Here is a 22,814-nt window from a genome sequence, read left to right on the forward strand (position 1 = left end):
CTTTCTGTAAAAATATGTGATGGCCTGCCCTAACTCCCTAGGCAGTATAAGAACATATTTCTTATGAGATGTTCAACAATCTCACTGAGAGGCAGAAAGGCTGCTTGGGTTGTGATGAGTTGTTTTATCCACTCTGCACATTATGAATAGTTTGGATTGTGTGTAGTTAGGGGCAAGGGGAGTTTTTCAGAGGAGAAGTAATGTGTCCTGTGGGAGGAGACACTAGGTTCCAACTTCCATGTGAGTCTCTGGCATTCAGGGGCAGCTAATAAATGAACAGAGCTAAAAGTTCTCAAGAGAGACCTACCTTACTGTTAAGGTTACGGGCTCAGTGGTCAGGGTTGTACTCCTGGATGGAGAATAGGAGATAGCTGAGGCATCTCCTGTTATCCCTCGGGTGAGTCATTGGTGCTACAAAATGAGTCCTTGGAAGGAGAGCTTGGAGTATGTTTTTTTGGCAGAAGTCTGCTGGCAGAGTGTAGGGGGTACTTTCTGCTCTGAAAAGAGCCTTTCATCTTAGGATTGTTACTGATATGGGGGAATAGGGATATTTACCACATTGACATTTAGAAGATGTGTGCATTTAGGTAAATTTGGACTTCTGTAAACATTTGTTTATTCTTCTAAAATATGTTTTTGATACTAGCCTTGTGACCATTATTTAGGAAAATGTCCTATTAGGGCCATCCAATGGTAAAATTTTTCTGCGATTTCTAAGAGCAGTTTCTCAGCCAAATAAGAAATGAAACCCCCTTGAAATAAAATCACATGGGCCTCTTAGACAGGACAGCCACTCTGTCCATGATCTTTTGGTACCATGGATATTTTCCTAGTGTTTGAAGTCCAGAATTCTCTTTGGATTTTCAACATATGAAATGGCATACCTGCCATCCAAAGGGTTCAACCTATAGGCGTACCCACTGTGTTTAAGATCTGGGGTAGATGAAGCCAGCTTTATTTAAGACAGACCAAATGGGTATTGAAAATCTTAATGAAAGGACGCTTGATGTTATTGGCTCATTTCCTACCTTATTGAGTTTCTGTCACAGTTGCCTGAACAATGTTCAATGACTTAATTTAATTTACTTTCTTTCTTTCTGGGGGACAGGTGGACAAGAAATTCACACAGAAATAGCACGACCTTACAGCTAAGCAGATGTGTATAGACAATTAGAATGTGGGATGGGAATTCTGAGAAAATTATACTGAAATAATGATTGGATGTTGTAAAAGGGATTGACTCTCTTGATAAATTTACTTGCAATTATAAATACTTTGAAAAATATGTTGAAGAAAAGATGATTTTGCAATCATAGCCTTCTAAGAAAGAATGCCAGCCCAGAACTAGGACACTCGTTTGTATTTTCAAAAGTCACGTCCCTTTTCACCTGTAGTGTGGTGTTAACTTTATGGGGTCTGGAGCCAGGCCCCTAGGATTCTTACTTTAGAGTGACTATTTCCTTCCTGTGTGATCTTGGGCACTTTGCAGAATCTTTTTGCAAAGTGGATATGATGATGGTAGCCCACCTTATAGGCTTTTTGTAAGGGCAAAATGAGTATTTGAAATGCTTAGAAGAATGTCTGTCACATAGTAAGTGTTCAGTAAATGTTAGAGATTATAATTTATGAGTAGTTTAATTTCTCTAGATCTCGGTTTTCTCATTTGTATAAGAATATATTTTTTTCTGAGCTTATTGGTATGGATAATAAGAAAGGACCATTTTCCTGAAGGAATTTTGTCTCTAGGAGGAGAGAGAAATGTACTCAAAGGCCAAGGGCTCAATGCAACATAAACAACATCAGAGGTCACTTTGGATCTGGGCAGAAAATGGAAGGCTTCCTGGCCAACGTGCCAGTTGAGTTATGCTTTAAACCAATGGTTGCCAGACTTGGGAATAATATAAAGTGATAACATCTAGAAAACACCACTGGAAGCAAAATACAGATGCCAGACTTTATTTTGGTAAATAATGGAGGGGGGGGGGCTTCTGTCATCTAATGTAACCATAATTTTATGAAAGAAAGAAGGTACTTAAAGATGAAAGGATTCATCCCTGTCCAAGGGTAAATTCACCATATGTGCTTTTATGGAATCTCATCACAGTGTCATTTTTCTCTTCTCCTTGACTTAAGTACAGTGTATTCATCATGGAGCCCGCAATCTACCTACCAAGTGTGGGAAATACTACCTTTAAGGATGAGAAGATGTCAATAGCCAGAAATCATGGATGGGAAGAGAAAAAAGGAATTGAGCATGTAAACAAAGGTAGAATATTGAGATAATTCATATTAGCTGCTTCATTAGGTGAATCCCAAATCCTAGAGGCATAACAAAGTGTGTTTACTTCTCACTCACATGAAGTCTGATATGGGTCAGACGATCTTTCTTTACCTTGTAGCTATGCCATTTGGGACATGAGCCCTCCAAGGTGATTGGCAGGGGAGAGGAGACACGGAGGTACTCTTGGCTCTCAAGTTAAAGTTTTGGAGCAGAGACTAATATCAGACCCTTCTTAAAATAAAAGCTAACTGTTGGAAGTGGTAGATTTAAGGAGAAACAAGAGCATAAATGAGGGTAGACATTCTAAAGTTAAATGTGAACAACAGTGTGGGAGTAGAGTTAATAGAAATTCTTGGCAACTTCTCAGATACACAGGAACAAAGGAAACTAAGCAAGGCATTGAAGGTAATTCTAGAGATTGCATGGATGATGGTAAGTGAAGCAGGCAGAACATCATATGAAGAGGATGATCCAGATGGAGATGCACAGAAGACAAACATTTAGGTTTGGACACAAGGTAGACACTGGGCTCTCGATTTGGGAGAAGGTGGCTGGAGTCAAGGAGTGAATGAGATTGTATAGAAGGAAGTGCAGAGATATAAAGAGAGTGGCAGAGAAAGAGCCATTAAACACTACATTTTGGCCCTTTTGCTACTGGGGAGAAGAGAGAAAGTTGACACAGTGAAGAAGCCAGAGGAGTGATAAGAGGCCTGGGGAGAACCAGGAGCACTTCCCACTCCATTGTGCTCTCTAGGAAGTGGTTGGAGGAGAAAAAAAATCTAAGCATGTACTGACAGGTACCATTTTTCAGTTTGTGACTTCAAACTTCAAGGAAGCCTGTGGAACTTTCCAGAAATCCTGTTGTATTATCCCTAAAGAATTCACCTTCCCCATTCCAAAGAGGAGCGTTCTACACTTTCTCCTTTCGCACCAAACCTTCAACACGGCCCGCATCTCCTCCCTCTGGACAGATGAGTTTGCTCCTTGTTTCACTGAGAAAATGGAAACGGTCTGAAGGGAGCCTCACCTCTCCACACCACATCCAGGCGGGGCCCAGCCTCTGGCCTGTGTACTGGGCGTCTCGTCTCTTTCTGGAGGGGCTGTCCCTGCTTCTCTCTGAGGACCTTTTCTTCACTTGTGCAATGGCTTTCCTGCTCACTTGCTTCTGCTCCTGCAGCTGTTCTCCCCCTTTCTCCCATATCACCGTTTCCTTCTTCCTCCTGGGTTACTTCTGTCAGCACTTAAATGTGCCGAAGTGCCTGTCCTCCTTGAGCTCTTCCTAGAATCCCATTTCCCTCTAGTTTCTGCCTCATTTTTCTGCTTCTCTTTGTAGCAACGCTCAGCAGGCCGTCTGTGCTCAGTGTCTTCCCCTGTGTTCTCTGTTTTGTTCTAATCAGCCTTTCCCCGCGTTGTGCCAAGGGTGCCCTTGCCAGCATTAGCAGTGACTCTCCTCTTGCTCAACCTGACGGCCGGTTCTTGACACTTATTTACTTGAACCCTCAGAAGGTTTTGATAAAGTTCACCGCTTCCTTCTTACTGAAACACTAACTTTTGGAACACCTCACTGCTGTGGTTTTCTTCCTGTGTTGGTGTGGCCCAGGGCCTAGGCCCTGGGTGTTTATCTGCATTTGCTCCTAGGTGATCTTATTCAGCTGATTGCTTATAAACATTATAAATATACAGGACTTTCCACTTTCCTCCAGTTCTGACCTTTCCATTGAGCTTTAGATTTGTGTATCCATTTGCCTATTGACATCTGTAATAGAGCAACTAATAGGAACTCAAATCCAGCTGCCCCAAACAGACCTATCGGGCTCTCCCTCACCCTCCCAGCAAACAACCACCCGCCCCAGTCTTCTGCTCTCCATCCCTCCTGCACTCTAGGCCACCACCATCCTTCCACTGGCTTTGCAGCAGCCACCTGACTGACCTCTCTGCTTCCACTATGCTTCTCCTCACCCCAAACCCAGCATATACTCTCTACGGCAGCTGGAGTGATCTAGGTTGAAAACTGAAATTAGACCATGTTACTCTTCTGTTTAAAACCCTCCAAATGGCCTTCCTTAACCTTTATGAGAAATCCTGGTACCTTTTCCCATGGCCTGTAAGATCCTGGAAGGCCCATCTGTCTGCTTGCTCCTTGGTTTGCTTACCCTATTCCGTCACGCTGGCTTCTTTCACCTTTTCCTCGAACAAGCCAAGACTGTGTGATAGGGCTTTAGCCTTCCTTTCCCCCAGGTATCTGGGTAACTCACTCCCTTGCTTGCTTCATCAGGACTCTGCTCAAATATCACCTCCTGAGAGAAACCTTCCTCAAAGATACTGTGTGAAGTGGCCACTCCCTATACCCTTTCTAACTCCTTTGCCCTGTCTTATTTTTCTTCATAGTCCTTATCACTACAAATTTATATTGTATGCTTGTTTACTTTTTACTCATCTATCTCCTACACTAGAATATAAGATCAGTGAGGGCAGAATCCATGGTATAGGAAGATGTTTTGTCTGCCCTTGTCCCACTGTCTGCTGTCAGCCACCCTGCTAGGAGACGGCGCTCCTATCCAGTCCTGGCCACCATCATACTTTTCTGCCACACAGCAGGGAGTCTGTAAGTGTGTATGAAGGAAGGAATGAATAACTGACACGTTTTCTTGTTCAGAATCTTGCAGGTGATGGACTAGGCTGTGTGGATGACAACCCACACGTGTGCTGTCTTTGGCAGAGATGTGGTAGCTGGAAATAGGAGATTCTGCGGACTTCTGGCTTCTCCATTTTCCATACGTTCATCCTCAGTGACTCTTCTCTCCCCTTTCAGCTTCTTCTCCTCAGCACTCCCTCAGATAATTCAACCTTAAAATTCCTTTGGATTGAGAGAACTGTGGGATTTGGGAAAAGGCCGTGAAGTGTTAGAGATTATGCTGCCATCTAAAGGACAGAAGCGGTAGGAAGCCTGTCTTTGCAAAACTGAGAGCCGAGATTGGAAATTTCGTTGGCAGTGGGGGCAGCTAAGACCAACTCCGCCTGCTCAGAAAACGTATTGTTCTATCTGGTGAAAGTTGTTGGGGAATTAGCACAAATGTCTGCAAAAGATTGAAAGTCAGAAAATCACTTCGTATCTGTTTTTTTTCTCCCCTCCTTTAAAATACAAGTTTTTGTGTGTGTGTGTGTGTGTGTGTGTGTGTGTGTGTGTGTGTGTGTGTGTAGTGGGAAAGGAGGACTTTTTTTCTTTTTTTTGGGTGAGAGAAAAGATCCCAAAATGTCGACACTGGTTGTCTTTGGGTGATGGAAATATGGTATTTTTTCTTCTTTGTTCTCTTCTCTGAAGTGTCTTCAAAGTCCATTATTACTTAAGTGATTTTTTTAAAAAAGGATTTTTTAAATTTAAATGGGGGAATAAGCAAGGTTGAGCTGGAAAATGCATGCCTTGTGAAGATGAAATGGAAGGAAATCTTTGATCAAATAAAAATTATGTTGGAAGAGTCATATGATATTTTGTGTTTTCCCTCTTTGAAGGGGCCTGTTTCTTAGGCTCAGACTTGACAAAATTCAAAGGCTTACATTTGGAGAAATAATTTAATATTATTAAAAGTGACCATTAGGATGAGTAGACAAAATTGTGGATAATAGTTGGATAGTTCAATAATCTCTGACTTTTACAGGTAGAAGGTGAAAGAGGGATAATTTGGTTTGTGGAGGAGAAGCAACTTCAAAAATTTCAGAGAACTGCATTTTGGCTAAGAAGCAGGAGAGTTTGGAAAAGAACAACACACGTGCTAAAGGTCAGAAAAGTCCTGCAAAGGAATCAGCAAAGTAAGCATGCCTGGTCTGCAATGATTATGGTCCAAACAGAGTGATTATTTATCCCATGCTACCTGAAAGCATTTGAAAGCATTCATGGGTCCTCTACCCAGACAAGATCATCTGAGCCGGATGAAAATGTTTTTAAACTGTGAAAGCTATCTCATAATTTGAGTAGATCAGCAAAGGAACTTTGGGATCCAGGCTCATTAGAGATTTTTTTTTTTTATGTTTGTTTATTTTTGAGAAAGAGAGCATGAGTAGGGGCAGGACAGAGAGAGAGGGAGACAGAGGATGTGAAGCAGGCTCTGTACTGACAGATTTGGGGCTTGAACTGACAAACGGTGAAATCATGACCTGAGCTGAAGTCGGAAGCTTAACCCGCTGAGCTATCCAGGCACCCCTCATTAGAGCTCTTTTAAGGAACTGGAGCAACCATTAGGAAGAAGCTTGGCTGGGATGTGTGTCCAGAAGAGAGAGAACTAATGTGTAATGTGTGCTTAAGGGATGTAAGGGTTCCAGTGCTAGGGCACTTTCTAGAGGATAATTGGAAATGCTGTCCATTATGAGCTGAGGTTTGAATTAAGGGTCAGTGTTTTCGTGCCTACCCGCAGAAGCCCAGGGAATGACCTGAAAGGAGGATTAGAGAAAGGTGAGGAGTCTGGCAGGATAAGACAGATTTTGGGAGTTTCTTCTGCATTATAGGTCTTGGGTTACAGTTTGCAAATGATACCTGCTGTGTAATAATAATAATAATGTTGAAGAGTTACTATGTGTCAGGAACTATGCTAAGTGGTTTGTGAATAATATCTCAATCTTGTCCAAAATTAGGTGATATAGGTGCTTAATATGACATCTTAAAACAAGAGCGACAACCCCCAGACCAGGGAACTCCATTTAAGTAATTGTCCTCAGTTCACACAGCTAATAGGTATGTACAGTATAATCTGAGGTCTTAATTTAAATGACTACCCTATATTGCCCAAGAGCCGGTTTTCAAATTTTGCTCCTATGACCCCTAAAGAAATTTCAAACTGGCCAACCTCTGCCACTAGCCAGTTCTTTGTTCTATCTCCTGTTGGTCCAGGAACCCTCTTAAGAACCCTCACTGATACATTCACTTTGGTAAACTTAACGGCAATAGCAACAAAAAACTTGAAAATCGAAGTTAAAAATTACGTTTGTTTTTCTGTGACCGTAAGGTTTTTTATGTTAAAATATTTCTGTAGCATTGAATTTTCACTATGATTATTAATGGTCTACAGTTGCTCAAAATTGTATAGATGTATTAAAATATTTGATTGTTATTTTTATTTAATTTTTTTAATGTTTATTTATTTTTGAGAAGAGAGAGAGGCAGAGTGCAAGCAAGAGGGGCAGAGAGAGAGAGAGGGAGACACAGAATCCGAAGCAGGGTCCAGGCTTCGGGCTGTCAGCACAGAGCCCAACGCGGTGCTTGAACTCATGGACTGTGAGATCAGGACCTGAGCTGAAGTTGGATGCTTAACCAACTGAGCCACCCAGGCACCCCTTTGATTGTTATTTTTTGAAAAGGTGAAAATAGATGGGAAATGCATCTTTTAGTTAGACTGATAGAGGAGTATGTATGTGAAACTGTTTCTGAGGCTTTTAAAAAAGGAATTACCAAATTCTTTTTGGTTCTGGACCATTTTAAGGTTTGAGATGGGTGAGAGGTAGACTTTTCTTTTGTAAATAGGGAGAAAAGTGACTTTGAGAAGAGTGCACTCTCAGACCAGTTATAGGAAAAGTACCTGTAAGAGTAGAGGATCTGCAAATCAATTCCTTTACAACTGTCTGTGACCTCGCACCCATTCTAATATCTTCACACAGGGCAAGAGTACCTCCCTTGGAAGACTGCTGTCTGTTTTTATTTATTTATTTATTTATTTATTTATTTATTTATTTATTTATTATTATTAAAAAAATTATTTTTAACGTTTATTTATCATTGAGAGACAGAGAGACACAGAGTGTGAGCAGGGGAGGGGTAGAGAGAAGGGGAGACACAGAATCCAAAGTAGGCTCCAGGCTCTGACCTGTCAGCACAGAGCCCAATGCAGGGCTCCAACTCACAAACTGCGAGATCATGACCTGAGCCGAAGTCAGTCGCTTAACCAACTGAGCCACCCAGGCGCCCCTGTCTGTCTGGGTTTTAAAGTGGCCTGTTTCTCTCAAGTATCTTGGTGGCTGACCTGGTTTGGACTTGGCAGATTTGTCAGACCTCTGGCCTCTGCTCTTATTCCTGGCTTATGTTAATTTAGGCCCATGGCTTCACTCTGATCTTTGGCTTCAGTGTCCATCCTGGGTCTGACTGTCTTGCTAATCTATCTTCTTTTTCACATCTGTCCCAGCAATGTCCTTGGCTTCCTAGCTTTGTAACTTGACAGCTTGATCTTTTGTTCTACACATTCCAGAAAGGCACCTCAGGGGTGCTAGATAAGGCACCTCAGGGGTGTCTACCTGTCAGTCACCTTGCTTTCATGAGGTCTCTGTTAAATTAAAAAGTACTTTGTCATCCTACTTGGAAATCTGGCTCCTTTGCTTCAATCTGCTTCTAGTATCCTGCTTTATTCCTATTTACTTTTTGGTCTTCTTTGCTCCTTCAGGCTTAATTGTTTCTCACATTTCCTTCTGAGGTTTTAATTTGTTCTAGTGCATGATTTTTCTAAGTGCTAGCAAAGATAAAAACTATAAAAAAATGTCAGAATTTACCAACTTTTAGAGGTTGAAGGAACAATGTAACTTGTGATTTCTGTGTGAAATAGATTTGGGGACTGCTGAAGTCATGGAAGCGTAGGAGGTCTGAAGCTGTGTGAGGAGAGTTTGAGGACCAGCATTCCTCCAGGTCTTCCCAGTCGGTCTGCGGTAGCACATGTCGTACGCGCTTCCTTCGCTCTTTCCATCTTGCCAACCAATGTTCCTGACTCTGGCGGTTGAAACAGGAGGGAGGGAAGAGAGATGGGGGGAGGGGGCAAGGAGGTTCGTGACTGACATCTTATAGAAAGGGATTTGCCAATATTCGAAATGAACTCTTTCTCGCCTGCAGTGCTTTCTTTTGTTTTGTGGACACGCACGTTGCCTCATGATTGGGGGTTCCTCATCTGTAGTTCCCTTGTTCCAGTTGTGTGTTCTTGCTCATGCCCTCCTCAGACTCTCGCTGTTTTGGTGGTCCATCTGTGGCTTCTGTTTGCTGAGATCTCATGAACCTCTGCAGGTGGCTGTGTGGAATCCCTGTGTTGGTGTCCCTCTCTCTCATGTATGTCCAGAGCTCACGTAGTGCCATTGCTTGCCCACGTGGTGCTTTTGTGTTTATCAGAAAGGAGTGCACATTTCTCAAGACACTTTGTTTCTATCTGTCAGGAAATTGTGACCGTGTGTACTGGGTTTGTTAGACCAAGACCCTCTATTGCCTTGTGCCAGAAGAGAAACATTCCTTTACTAGCACATACATGCATTCCTCCCAGCATCCCCCCCCTCCCCACCCAGCAGAGGTTGTACCCTTGAGAGCACATAACTTGCACACTATCTATGGTGGCTCTAGGCTCACATATGGAAATATTCTTTGCTTAGATTCTGGAAATGAATACTGATTCCAACACAGCAGCAAAGTCTTCTTTGCCCTGCTGCCAAATCAGTTAGGATTGTTTACTCTGAGAGTAGTCTTCTTGAAGCTCTTTCTTGCCATGAAAGAGGGTCAGCCTCCCCTGCAAGCCCAGTGGGACACTGAAGATGGGGATTCACAGAGGAGCAACAACTACCTCCATAGGAATGTTCTTCACAAAATCTCACCAGTATCTAACTGTATGACTTTTTTTTTTTTAAAAAGTAACCTCTAGGCCCACCCAACACTGAGCTGCTTGAACCTATAACCCTGAGATCAAGAGTTGCAGGCTGTAGCAACTGAGCCAGCCAGGCCCCCCTTTGTCTGACCTTTTATAATCTTAATGTTCATAAAGAATTTCAAGAGACGGGGCGCCTGGGTGGCGCAGTCGGTTAAGCGTCCGACTTCAGCCAGGTCACGATCTCGCGGTCCGTGAGTTCGAGCCCCACGTCAGGCTCTGGGCTGATGGCTCGGAGCCTGGAGGCTGTTTCCGATTCTGTGTCTCCCTCTCTCTCTGACCCTCCCCCGTTCATGCTCTGTCTCTCTCTGTCCCAAAAATAAATAAAAAACGTTGAAAAAAAAAAAAAGAGTCATGTAACAGGTTTTTGTAAATTTTGCATGTGGTGCCATACTGCTTTTTTCATTTGGTGTCTTGGTCTGTCTGCTGGAACTTCTACTTTAAGTTTCTATTATATAAATTAAAAAAATGTAAATATTTCTTCAGAGGTGATCAGCACCTCTCATTTTACTTCAGTGAGAATAACTTAGCATTGATCGAACTCGTCTTCGCTGGAAAACCAACATTTACCAAAGAGTCTTCTTTGTAGATTTGCTTGTAGGAACATGGCACATTTCTTTCAGTATAATTTATTAAGGAGGAGTTTCATGAGAGTTTTTTTATTTTTGTTCCTTCTGGAAGGCACAGAGGATCATGTGAAAGAGAGATCCCTGAGGACAGTTTAAGAGGAGATGGGTTAAAGCTGCAAATAGCAAGATTTAAGGTTAAGTATGAAGAACTTCCTAACATAGAAAATTCTTGAGCACTGGAATGAAATATCAAAAACCTTCCCCCCAAAGCTAGCCACCAAACCAACTTTGTGGAGTTATGTAAACTGCTTTATTTTCTATAAGTGTTCATTGATCTCTTCAAGTTGATGAAGGTTGATTATATACTTAGTCCTTGATTAAACCAGGAAAATTCTGAAAAGATCTAGTTATAATTTCTCTTTCGACACATATGTAGAATTATCTATCCATTTGAACCCATATAAACGAATACAGTCTTGTGATCCAGTTTGTGTCAGTGACATATTAAGAAAAAAACAAAACAAAAACAGTAACTTGCTGGGTTGTCAGAGGCTTTGGTTTTCACATCTGTAAAATAGTGTTAGAGAAAATATATAATTAAAAACAATTCAAAATCTTTACTTGGTTTTCTCTGCAAATATACAAGGGTAGCAGGTGGTGGTGAGTCTTGGAGGACAATTTTTCATGAGTTTCTCACATTTCTGCAATTCTCACGAAGGAAATCGCTGACTGCTCTTTGTTCTGGACTGTCTTTTCAAAGATGTCTGTATAGCTAACCAACAGCCTTGGAAGACGGAGATCTTATCTCCTTCTGGAACAAAGAACAGGTTTTCTTGTAGTTTTGTGTGGTAGGCAGAACCAGGCAGAATCGTGGCCCCTCCAGAGATGTCCATGCCTTCATCCCAGGAACCTTTGAATATGCTACTTTATAGGGCAAAGGGGAATTAATGTTGTAGATAGAATTAGGAAGGCTAATCAGCTACAGGGTCTGAAAGTAAGGAGTTTGTCCAGGTGGGTGCATTGTAATCAGAATGATCATGTAAAGTGCGAGAAGGGAGCACCTGGGTGGCTCAGGCAGTTAAGCATCCGACTTTGGCTCAGGTGATGATCTCACAGTTTGTGAGTTCAAGCCCTGGTTTGGGCTCTGTGCGGACAGCTCGGAGCCTGGCACCTGCTTCACATTCTGTGTCTCCCTTTCTATCTGCCCCTCCCCAACTCTCTCTCTCTCTCTCTCTCTCTCTCTCTCTCTCTCAACAATAAATAAACATTTTTTTTAAAGTGCAAGAGGGAAGCAGAAAAGCAGGTCAGTTTGATTCTCTGTGAGAAAGACTCAACTTAGTCTTCTTAGTCTTGAGGATGGAAGAAAGGGGCCATAAACCAAGGAATGCTGATGGTTTTAGAAACTGGAAAAGTCAAGGACATGGATTCTTCTCCAAAAGGAATGCAACCCTGCCAGCACCTAGATTTTAGTCCAGTGGGATTCCGTTTGAACTTCTGATCTCCAGAACTGCAAGGTAATGCACTTGTTTTGGTTAAGCCACCAAATGTGTTTAAGCCTCTTTAGACCTCACTATGTGGTGTCTTAGGGGAAATTTTGTTAGTCTCTCTGGTTCCCCTTTTCTCTGATGCAAGACCTGGCTCAGTTGTTAGTTTGGTTCACCCGTGCTGCTTGTCTCCATGCCTCCAGAAATATAACTGTGAAATTAAAGTGACTGCTTTACAGGCTGGCGGTGGCCAGAGAGATTGGCTTGTGAAAGAATTTGGGAAGAAGTGTGCAACTGTGCTTATAATTAGCTCAAGAAACAGTTAAAAAAGCAAGTTAACAAGAAACAGTTAAAAAAGCATTTATAGTTAAATGTTTAAACAGTTAAAAAAGCAAGGCAGTCTTTTAGGTCCTGGGACAGTGCTGGGAGTGAAGACCAGGAAATGGAGTTCCCTGAGCAAGATCGAAAAGGACCTTGTTGGGGAAGAACTTGAATGATGTGTATTCAGGGTCTGGATTGGGAAGAAGTTTGGGGATTCTGGGGAAGGGGAATTTTTGGGGGGTTCATCACTGAAATTTTTGCCAGGAACATGTCATTTTTCCCAGAGCCAGAGGCTTCACTTAAACATTTCTTCCTCTTCATTGGTGTAGTAAGAAAATCTATAGATTTGTTTTCTTTTCCAGTTCTTCTTTGAGAGAAATAATGAAAAAATATTACTGTTCATATTCTTGGAAGTCACTAATAAATAATATAGATCACGGGCGCCTGGGTGGCTCAGTCGGTTGAGCGTCCGACTTCAGCTCAGGTCATGATCTCGCGGTCCGTGAGTTCGAGCCCCGCGTCGGGCTCTGGGCTGATGGCTCAGAGCCTGGAGCCTGCTTCCGATTCTGTGTCTCCCTCTCTCTCTGCTCCTCCCCCGTTCATGCTCTGTCTCTCTCTCTATCTCAAAAATAAATAAACGTTAAAAAAAATTTATAAAAAAAAATAATTTAGATCAGAGCTTTATCCATTCAGCAGGGGACTGATTGAATTCTCCTTGCCTCTTCTGAACTGGATGTCTAAAATGTGTCCTCCTTTTGTTCTGAGATCTATGAAATCACCAACTCCTTTAAGAGGTTTGGAAGGAACTGAGGGTTACCAGGTTGGTTAATGGATAATTTTCATGTATTCTGTGCAAAATACTCTATGCATAATATATTCAATTTTTAAGAAGAGACAGTTGGGCATGCAGAATTTTGGTACCTAAAAGAATCTTTTCTTGATTGGAAAAATGTAAGCAAAGAAGTGCATTTTGGTAAAGGTATGTAATCTATGCTTCTGTGACTTTTTGGTAAAGTCATATAATCAATGCTTTTCTGTTCTGACCACTACAAAAGAAAAAAAGCTTCCACGTGTAGCAAAGATGCATTCCAAAATCAGGAGACCAGTCAACCTCACTTCTACCTGTCCACTCTTCAAGCATGAGGATGGTGTATATAACAACAAAAGATGCTTCAGAACAAATTATGAGTCCTTAGGAGATAAATTAAAGTCTTTTTTATTAGTTGTAAAGGAACGGTTATTGCCAAATATGTCCTGTAATGGGGTTACATCCTGAGGCTGTCTCTCAGGCTGAATTTATGTATAGGAGAGAGACCACATGTAATTCACTGACTGATAAAACTATGGGTGAGATCAAGTATGATTTCTACCATTTAATGAGAAATAAAAAGATATTTGGATTTAGGAGGAGTTTATATTTATTGGTTGATATTTACCTAGTTAAGGTGATTAACACACAATGTTTTTAAAAAATGTTTGTTTTTTGAGAGAGAAAAAACATACGTAGGGGAGGGGCAGAGAAAGAGAGGGAAGGAGGCACTGAATCGAAGCAGGCTCCAGGCTCTGAACTGTCAGCACAGACAGCCGACATGTGAGATCATGACCTGAGCTGAAGTTGGATGCTTCACTGACTGAGCCACCAACACACTGACGTCCCAACACACGATATTTAAAAAATCTTCCCTCATGGGCACCTGGGTTGCTTAGTTGGTTGAATGTCTGACTCTTGATTTTGGCTCAGGTCATGATCCCAGGGTCATGAGATCAAGCCCTGTGTCAGGTTCTGCACTGGGTGTGGAGCCTGCTTAAGATTCCCTCTCTCCCTCTTCCTCCATGCCTGCACTTGCTTTCTCTTTCCCTCTCTCTCAAAACAAAAACAAAAACAAAAACACAAAAAACCCCAAAACTTCCCTCAGTAGACAACAGAACAATACTTATAATCTAATCTTTATATGAAGACATTTTTCTAAAGAAGAAATATATATTGTGACTCACATATCCCTTCTTGGTGTTGGCACGGCCTTTTGACCTACCAAGCTTAAGCCAGGCACCACTGTTCACCTGGTGACTCTTTCTCAGTGGTTAGAAAGATAAACTATTTGGGATTATACTTTATAAGCCTGTAAGTACTGGTAACATTGAATAAGGAAGTTAGGGGAAAAATACTTTCCGCAGATCAGCAAGATAAGAAAGCAAAGAGCAGGATAGAAAGAATTAAGAAATAAGTAAAAATGCTGCATTTCCTCTCATGGGATAGATTTTTCAACAACTCCAGAGGACCAAAATATAAACTTTGACGTCTCAAGTTCCTTTGTGGTTCTGTTCTAAGAAGTATTACATCCATTTAATATTGTTGTCTTTGCACAACATTAATTTATTCCTATTTTGACCTTAAGAGTTCTGGCAGAATTTATGGTTTATTCATTTGCCTAAATGTGGATTGTGTAAAAAACAATCTTTAAATGACTTGATACATATATATGAGACACTTAGAGGAGGGTCTGGTACATGTTTGCACTGCAGAGTGTTAATATTTTTTCAGAAGAGGAAAAATCCTACGAAGAGTCAAAAAGCATTTAAACTGTTTATGGTTAATCTTTGGAATGCCTTTTGGTTAAACTTTCCACAGCTCAGCACGACATTAGATTGAATGCATTTGCTTGTTTCCCAGATGGTTGGATGACATTTTTGACTTTTTAGGATGACTTTTGAGGCTGTCTTTGTCTGATGGTTTATGTCAAAGTCTGTCTTTTCTAGTCCCTTGAGTTTTGAAGAGCAGCTAGAGATGTTTTGAGCCATTAGATGTCGCTTTCTTCTCATTTTGGTTTATGAAATCTGCCCAGGGTTTAAGCTTTTTAGTTTTCTTATTTTTTTTAAATGTCTATAAATAGTCTTTATGTCAAAGCTAAATGGGAAATTTAATTTTAGATTAGGAGATAAGAGGCACAATACTCAACTCCTTGGAATGATTAAACTTTGTGTCTGTTTTAAGTGACCTGACTCAATGTCCCTAGTTGACTAAATTTGGAAATGCAGTGTGTGTGTGTGTGTGTGTGTGTGTGTGTGTGTGTGTGTGTGTTTCTTTTTTCTTGTCAAGGTTAGCATAACACTGTTTCTACACTGACACTTTTGCATGGGTATACCTTTATGCAGGTCAAAGTTCATGGGTTTTTATCTAGTGATCAATGGGTGAAAACTTTATTCCTCAGATACCAATTTAGTATCATTCTTCGAGAAAAGCCTCTTGACTCCTCTTCCCCACCCAAATCACTTAGGAAAAGCCGTGTACTTATCACTTAGTATTTAGCCTCATGGAACCTTAAGTAACCTTGAGAATGTGGACTCTCTTTTCATTCTTATAACATGCCCAGTTGTTGAAGGAGGTCATTAAGAGGACGTGACTGTTAGTTGACCCAAGGGCTGGACCCAGGCAACCAGAGGCTCCTTAGCCCCTCCCCTGCCCTTGGAATGTATCTTCTGCCCACTGTTCCCACAGTAGGAGCTATTTCAAGGTCATGGCCTTGAGAGAGTAAGGGGTCACTGAGACTATCTGTATAGTATACATGTTTTAACTCTTAAAAAATTTTTTTTGACGTTTATTAAAATTTTTTTAACATTTATTTATTTTTGAAGGAGAGAGACAGAGCTTGAGTGGGGAAAGGGCAGAGAGAGAGGGAGACACAGAATCTGAAGCAGGCTCCAGGCTCTGAACTGTCAGCACAGAGCCCAATGGGGGGCTCAAACTGACAAGCTGTGAGATCATGACTTGAGCCAAAGTTGGGTGCTTAACGGACTGAACAACCCAGGTGCCCCTAATTTTTATTTATTTTAGAGAGAGAGAGAGAATGCGATTGGGGGAGGGGAAGAGAGAGAGAGGGAGACACAGAATCCAAAGCAGGATCCAGGCTCTGAGCTGTCAGCACAGCTGAAGTCGGTTGCTCAACCGATTGAGCCACCCAGGCTCCCCTACATGGATTAACTATGAAAATTATGGTGGGCAGGTGCAGCCACTTACTCATTTGTAGTCACCCAAGACAAGCTGTGTACATTCCCTTGCTTATTAAATCTGCCACCTACCAGTCTGGAGTGGCCTGCCTCTTTGTTCAGTCTCTCCTTGCTTTTTTTTTTTTTTTCCCCAACATAATAATTAATTTTATTTTTTTAAATTTACATCCAAGTGAGTTAGCATATAGTGCAACAACGATTTCGGGAGAAGATTCCTTAGTGTCCCTTACCCATTTAGCCCATCCCCCCTCCCACACACCCTCCAGTAACCCTCTGTTTGTTCTCCGTATTTAAGAGTCTCTTATGTTTTGTCCCCCTCCCTGTTTTTATATTATTTTTGTTTCCCTTCCCTTATGTTCATCTGTTTTGTCTCTTAAAGTCCTCATATGAGTGAAATCATAATGATTTTTGTCTTTCTCTGACTGAACAATTTACTTAGCATAATACCCTCCAGTTTCATCCACATAGTTGCAAATGGCAAGATTTCATTCTTTTTGATTGCCGAGTAATACTCCATTGTATGTATATGTGTGTGTGTGTGTGTATATATATATATCCATTCATCTGTTCTCTCCATTCTCTATCCATTCTCTATCCATTCATCCATTGATGGATATTTGGGCTCTTTCCATACTTTGGCTATTGTTGATAGTGCTGCTATAAACATTGGGGTGCATGTGCCCCTTTGAAACAGCATACCTGGATCCCTTGGATAAATACCTAGTAGTGCAATTGCTGGGTCGTAGGGTAGTTCTAGTTTTAATTTTTTGAGGAACCTCCATGCTGTTTTCCAGAGTGGCTGCACCAGCTTGCATTCCCACCAACAATGCAAAAGAGATCCTCTGTCTTCTCCTTGCTTTCTGTGTCTAGGGACCAATTTCAAATTTCACCTGGGAACTCTCGAACTTTGGAACCAACACAAGTATAATGCACAAAGTTCTATCAGGTACATCATTAATAAGTATTTGTTAAATGAATGAATAACTAATTAAATGGGGCAAGAAAGTGACCTGGGGATGCTTTGATCTTGCGCCTGCTGTATATTCAGTAGTTTTCTTTTCTTATCCTGGAACCAACTGTGCACATGCTTGTTTCAAATGTTAAGTCACGCTTTGGATGACATGAAGCTAAGAGGGCCTTTCTTCAGCAAGAGGCAGAACTTGGCCTCACTGGTCTTGACTTGGCTTAGGCTTCTTCTGTCAATCTTTTCTCTGGGCGTTTTCTTGAGTGGCACACAGTGCTAGCTTCTAGATGTGTTGAAAAAAAATTTTTCTCACGAATTGCTCATCAAAATAGTTTCTTGGAGCCTTGAAAAAACAGGAACTTGAACAGAAAGATGAGGGTAATATTAAATTGATGTGAAATCTTTACTTGCAGTTTAAGTAATTGTTTTATTGCTGCAATTTGCTGTGTCTGGGAGGCCTGGCCTGATGCCTGTGATGGCTGTATCCCCTGGAGAGAAAGAGTATCACTTAAAAAATTCATAATGTACATGGAAATTATTTTCTAACATTTGAAGAGGATGTATCCCAAACCCTTCTGTAAATCTCAAGTTTAGAAATACTACTAGTTAATATCATTTCCCTTATAGAATTCAATAAATTAAAACACAGTGTCAGTGACCTTCATAGATCTCCAGTGCTAATAATTTATAAGATTAAAGTAATTTATAAAGCTGTCAAAATACACTGTGCCACATTAAATAAAATCCACAGCGTGGGCATGTTATAGGACTTTGTTGCTATGCCGTGTGTGTGTGTGTGTGTGTGTGTGTGTGTGTGTGTGTGTGTGTATAATGTACTTTATATATTTACATATAAAATTTGAATTCTTCTTTGGGGTAATTGTACCATCTTACTGGTTTCCTCATTTATTAATGAATTAGATATAGCCTTTGAATGTTCATTTTATATTTGTCTGAGAGTCATTATGCTAACAGCTATGTAATGTGCCCTGTACACTGAGTCTTGGTCTTAATGTTTTCTGTCTATTAATTACTTAAATTTCTTAACAATCTTTTGAGGCAGGTAATATTACTTCATTGTATACAAGGAACTGGAGTTATAGGGAGGTTTAGAAACTCTTTCAAGGTCACAGTTTTAAAGTGTACCTGGGATTTGTTTTAATCTGGTATGATAAGAAGTGCAGACATGGAAATGATTGTCATGAGGAAGAAGTTTTTATTCACATGTTGCTTAGAAATAGGAGGCACAGCACATCATCCAGGGCCACATGGGGAAACACCAGGGTCCACTAGGGTGCAGGAAGAGCTGGGGGAAAGCATGGGCAAGCCTTTATTGTGTTTGTGGAAAGGAATGGGAGAGGCAGGGTAAGCAGGTTTAGGATTGAGTAGTTTGAATAATTTCTGTGGGCTGTGGGGCATAGGGACTTTGCCTAGTTTTCTGGTACCTGGCCATGAGATGATTAGGGCAGAGGAATATTACCCCTTGCAGTGTAAAAGCCAGATAGAAAGATTAATTACCAGTATGGGCTCTGGAGTAGTTGGTTTTCATATGAAAGGTACACTTGAATTGGCTGTTCTTGGGAGGGGTAGTCTCTCCCCTATTAGTGAGGCCCTAGTTGCTGGAGCATCAAGGATACAGAAAATAAAATACAGTCAATCTAGTTACATAGCTAGTAAATAGTGGAGCAAGGATTCCCCAGCAATATTTTGATTTAGGATGCTCTGAAGTCCTCTTGGTTGATACTAATGGATTCTAGACAATTCTGAAATATGACAGATGGATTAAGCTGCCTGTCAGTGTAATTACTGTGCTCCCACATAACTGAATGAAGAGCTTCAAAAGAGATTTAATGATGCTGCTCTGAAGCTGTTATTTGACATTTACTGGGTCCCATAAGTGTACTCAGTACATTCTCCTATACTGAGGCAGAGGTAGCAGCTGGTGGTACTTTGCAGACTTTGATTGACTTTGGTTGTGATCATCAGCCTGGTCATAATGGACAAAAAGCTAATAGATTCACAGCACTTTAACATTGTGGGACCATGATCCTGACATGTATTTTAATGCCAAGACAGAATCATTTGTAAAAGAGCCTTTTTTAAAAAAATGTTTTAATTTATTTTTGAGACAGAGAGAGAGACAGAGCATGAGCAGGGGAGGGGCAGAGAGAGTGGGAGACACAGAATCCCAAGCAGGCTTCAGGCTCTGAGCTGTCGGCACAGAGCCCGATGCGGGGCTCAAACACACAGACTGTGAGATCATGACCTGAGCTGAAGTTGGATGCTCAACCGACTGAGCCACCCAGGCGCCCCTAAAAGAGCCTTTTTTGAATTTACTTGACTTCTAAGCTAGAATATTTTTATTTATTTATTTATTTATTTATTTAAGAATTTTAAATATTTATGCTTTCCCTAGTTCTGTGCATGACGATGTAGGAGCCACCCCCTTTAAAAAAGTTTGTTCTAATTTGTCCCCCAATTTGAGAGAAGGTTAATCAGGTTGTTTCATACCATTGAGTTTTAGTTATCTTGTTTGTAAAATTAGAATAATTATACTTAATTTCTAGTATGGCTATGTGATTTAAGTAAATAGAGAGCTGGTTTATAGTTATAAGTCAGTGAACATGGGCTACTATTGTACATGTATTATACATTGTGTGTGTGTATATATGTATATATATATATGTATATACATATGTATATACATATATGTATACACACACACACACACACAGATCTATCAGTCATAGATAGTACAGCTTCTAGGGAGTTAACTCTTTTTCCCTTCTTTTCTCCCTCTCTTGTACTTTATCTATCTTCTCTTGCATATCAATAAGTAAGACTTCTTTCTGAAGCCACAGTCATTTTAAATAATTCTAAAGAGTTGTTATAGATACCTTCTATCCCATAAGGCAGGACTCAGAATGATAAGATTACAGATAGACTCATTTTTTTGTCTTATTAAGAAATGCAGTAGCTATTCTGAGTCGTTGTAGATGGAATCCTATTGGTTATATTGGAGGATTGGCACTACTGTCTTGACTTCGGAAAGGTCTGTCTTATCAGGTAAGCCCCATCTTCCTGAGTCATCACAGGACAGGGTACCTCCTTGGGTTCTGAGGATCTGCTAGATCAGAGACTCAACCTAGTGTACCAGAAGGGACTTGGACTCCATGAAATTATAGCTGTGTGTGTGTGTGTGTGTGTGTGTGTGTGTGTGTGTTTAAACCTTTTTTATGTGGTAAAAAATAACATGAGATCTACACTCTCAACAAATTTTTAAGTATACGGTACAGTATTGTCAACTGTAAAGCACAGTGTTGTAAAGCAAATCTTTAGAACTTTTTCATCTTGCATGAATGAAACTCTATACCCACTTGAACAGCAACTACCCATTTCCTTCTCTTCACAGTTCCTGCCTACTACCATTCTACTGTCAGTTTCTGAGTTTGACTGCTTTGGATAACTCATCTAAGTGGAATCAGGAGGTATTTGTCCTTCTGTAACAGGATTATTTCACTTAGCATAATGTCTGCTGCAGTGGAAAGTGATACGGAGATTCCTCAAAAAATTGGAAATAGAGCTTCCATATGATCCAGCTATCCCACTTCTGATTATTCAAAAGAATTGAAGTCAGGATTTCAAATAGATATTTGAAATAGATATTTCTATGTTCATTTCAGTGTTCTCAGTAACCAAGAAGTGGAAACAACCTACATGTCCATTGATGGATGCATAGATAAAGATATGAGACACACACACGAATATGTATACAATGGGATGTTATTTACCATAAAAAAGGAATCCTGACCTATGCTGCAACACGAATTATAACCATGTTTTAAGGGAAAATTTGGGGGAAGAAGTTTGTAGCTTTATATCATTTTCTCAAAGGGTTTGAAATCCAAACAAAATTAAGATCCTGCATTGGGTCAAGTCTAATGCTAAACAAACTTGGGATAAATTAAATTTGTCTTTGTCTTCCATGTTTGTGTTTACTCCAGATACTTAATGTGCTCATAACAATCATCTCCCTGCCCCCATTTTTAAAAGTCATCCTCCGTAGTTGGTCCTTCCTAGATAGAGCCCTAGTAGAGGCACTACTAATCTATCCTTTGAGAACATGCTTGTCCCAGTTTCTCAGAGCACTACTCTTTGCTAGGGAAATGAAAATGAACTGAGCGCAGATGTAATGGCTTGCCTTTCTTGGATATGAATATTTCCATGGGGAATTTCATGATGAAAGCTGAAGAAAGCGAGTAGTGGAGATTTGGGGCACAGGGAAAATTAGAGTGGTGGCAGGGAATGTGACAGGGCGGCTCTTCTCAGCTCTTTCAGGACATAGGACATACACGCTTTCCACATGCAAGACAGCCTCCTGTCTTTCAGCCCACTGAAAGACAAACAAAAAAGGGAAACATCTTTTTAATAATGTCATCTGATACTCATTTTTGCACCTTCAAGAAGGTCTCTTTAAAATTATTATTTTTGGTAGTAAATGTATCCATCAGTATAATTGCCTTGGGCCCAATATTTTAGTGATTAAGAGTTAAGTTCTGTTGGTTTTTCTTCTCTGTAAGAGCTTGTGGCTAGAGGTTTCTATGTCACATATGATTGAAGAATAAATCTCAGTTGAAAGCTTAGCTTTTTTTTTTAAAGTCATTCTAGTTGCTTCTCAGGGATCTAATTATTTCTGAAGCATTCTTCTAGTAACACTATGGGAAGGATTTGATAGCGAAAAAAGAAGTTCCAAATTTATTTGATAGTTCCCACCTGCTGAGTTTTATCTTTTTTAAAGGGATGCCTTATCTTTTACATGATCCTTAATAACACGTATATAGTTCATATATGAAGACTGCTAATATAAAGGTTATATTAGGAAGCTTGTATACTTCCTATAGGTTTTAAGTATTGGATAAACTCAGGTATATTTCATATATATTCTGTATTCTACATAGAATACTTTCTTATTAGAATTTAAGTCACTTTGTGATTTAGAAACTAAAAATAAGTCTGTAATCATTGGCTTAAGGATTGATTTCCAGTGGATTTGTAGAAACAGTGCTTCCTATCCCAACTTCATTCCCATTTTACCCTCATTTTTTTTCTTAAAACAGATGTGACATTTAAACATTTCTCTAATGTTACTGGAATAACCAACTTTGTCAAGGAGGCATATGGTTTATGCAAACACAGAGATTATCTTGGAACATTGACATATGTAAGCTTAATTTTAAAAAGCCTGTGAAAATAGTGAGAAACAGATGGAGAGTTGCCATGGAAATCACTTACATATAGAGGAAGAAAAATGTTACTTTACAGTCACCATCATTTCCAAAGGACTGGTCAGACTTGCAAAGGGTTTTTTCCTACCCACTGTAATAATAAAAACAGTTGTTGGCATGCTGTTATTTTTTTTCTTTGCATATGATTTTATAACGTTTTTATTGTGCTCTCAAGACATTACAAGTATGCATATTTTCATCAGTAAAGATTTTTTGGTAGTAGGAGAGAATTAATCCAATTATTCACCAT

The 22,814-nt window shown here is 40.3% G+C and overlaps 2 long non-coding RNA genes across 2 annotated transcripts in view; both read left to right on the forward strand.

Annotated features, from left to right (window-relative positions):
- The window catches only part of LOC107179431, a 201,326-nt gene that overhangs the window by 62,303 nt on the left and 116,209 nt on the right, over window positions 1-22,814 (forward strand). The gene's annotated exons all lie outside the window — the stretch shown is intronic.
- Window positions 5,457-22,814, forward strand: part of LOC122240305 — a 43,713-nt gene continuing 26,355 nt past the window's right edge. Inside the window, exon 1 of the long non-coding RNA XR_006219812.1 lies at window positions 5,457-6,088. This is a non-coding gene — a long non-coding RNA (uncharacterized LOC122240305). The remainder of the gene's footprint in view (window positions 6,089-22,814) is intronic.

The sequence above is a fragment of the Panthera tigris genome, chromosome B4 (genome assembly GCF_018350195.1).
Source record: "Panthera tigris isolate Pti1 chromosome B4, P.tigris_Pti1_mat1.1, whole genome shotgun sequence".
In the NCBI taxonomy this organism is placed as follows: domain Eukaryota; kingdom Metazoa; phylum Chordata; class Mammalia; order Carnivora; family Felidae; genus Panthera; species Panthera tigris.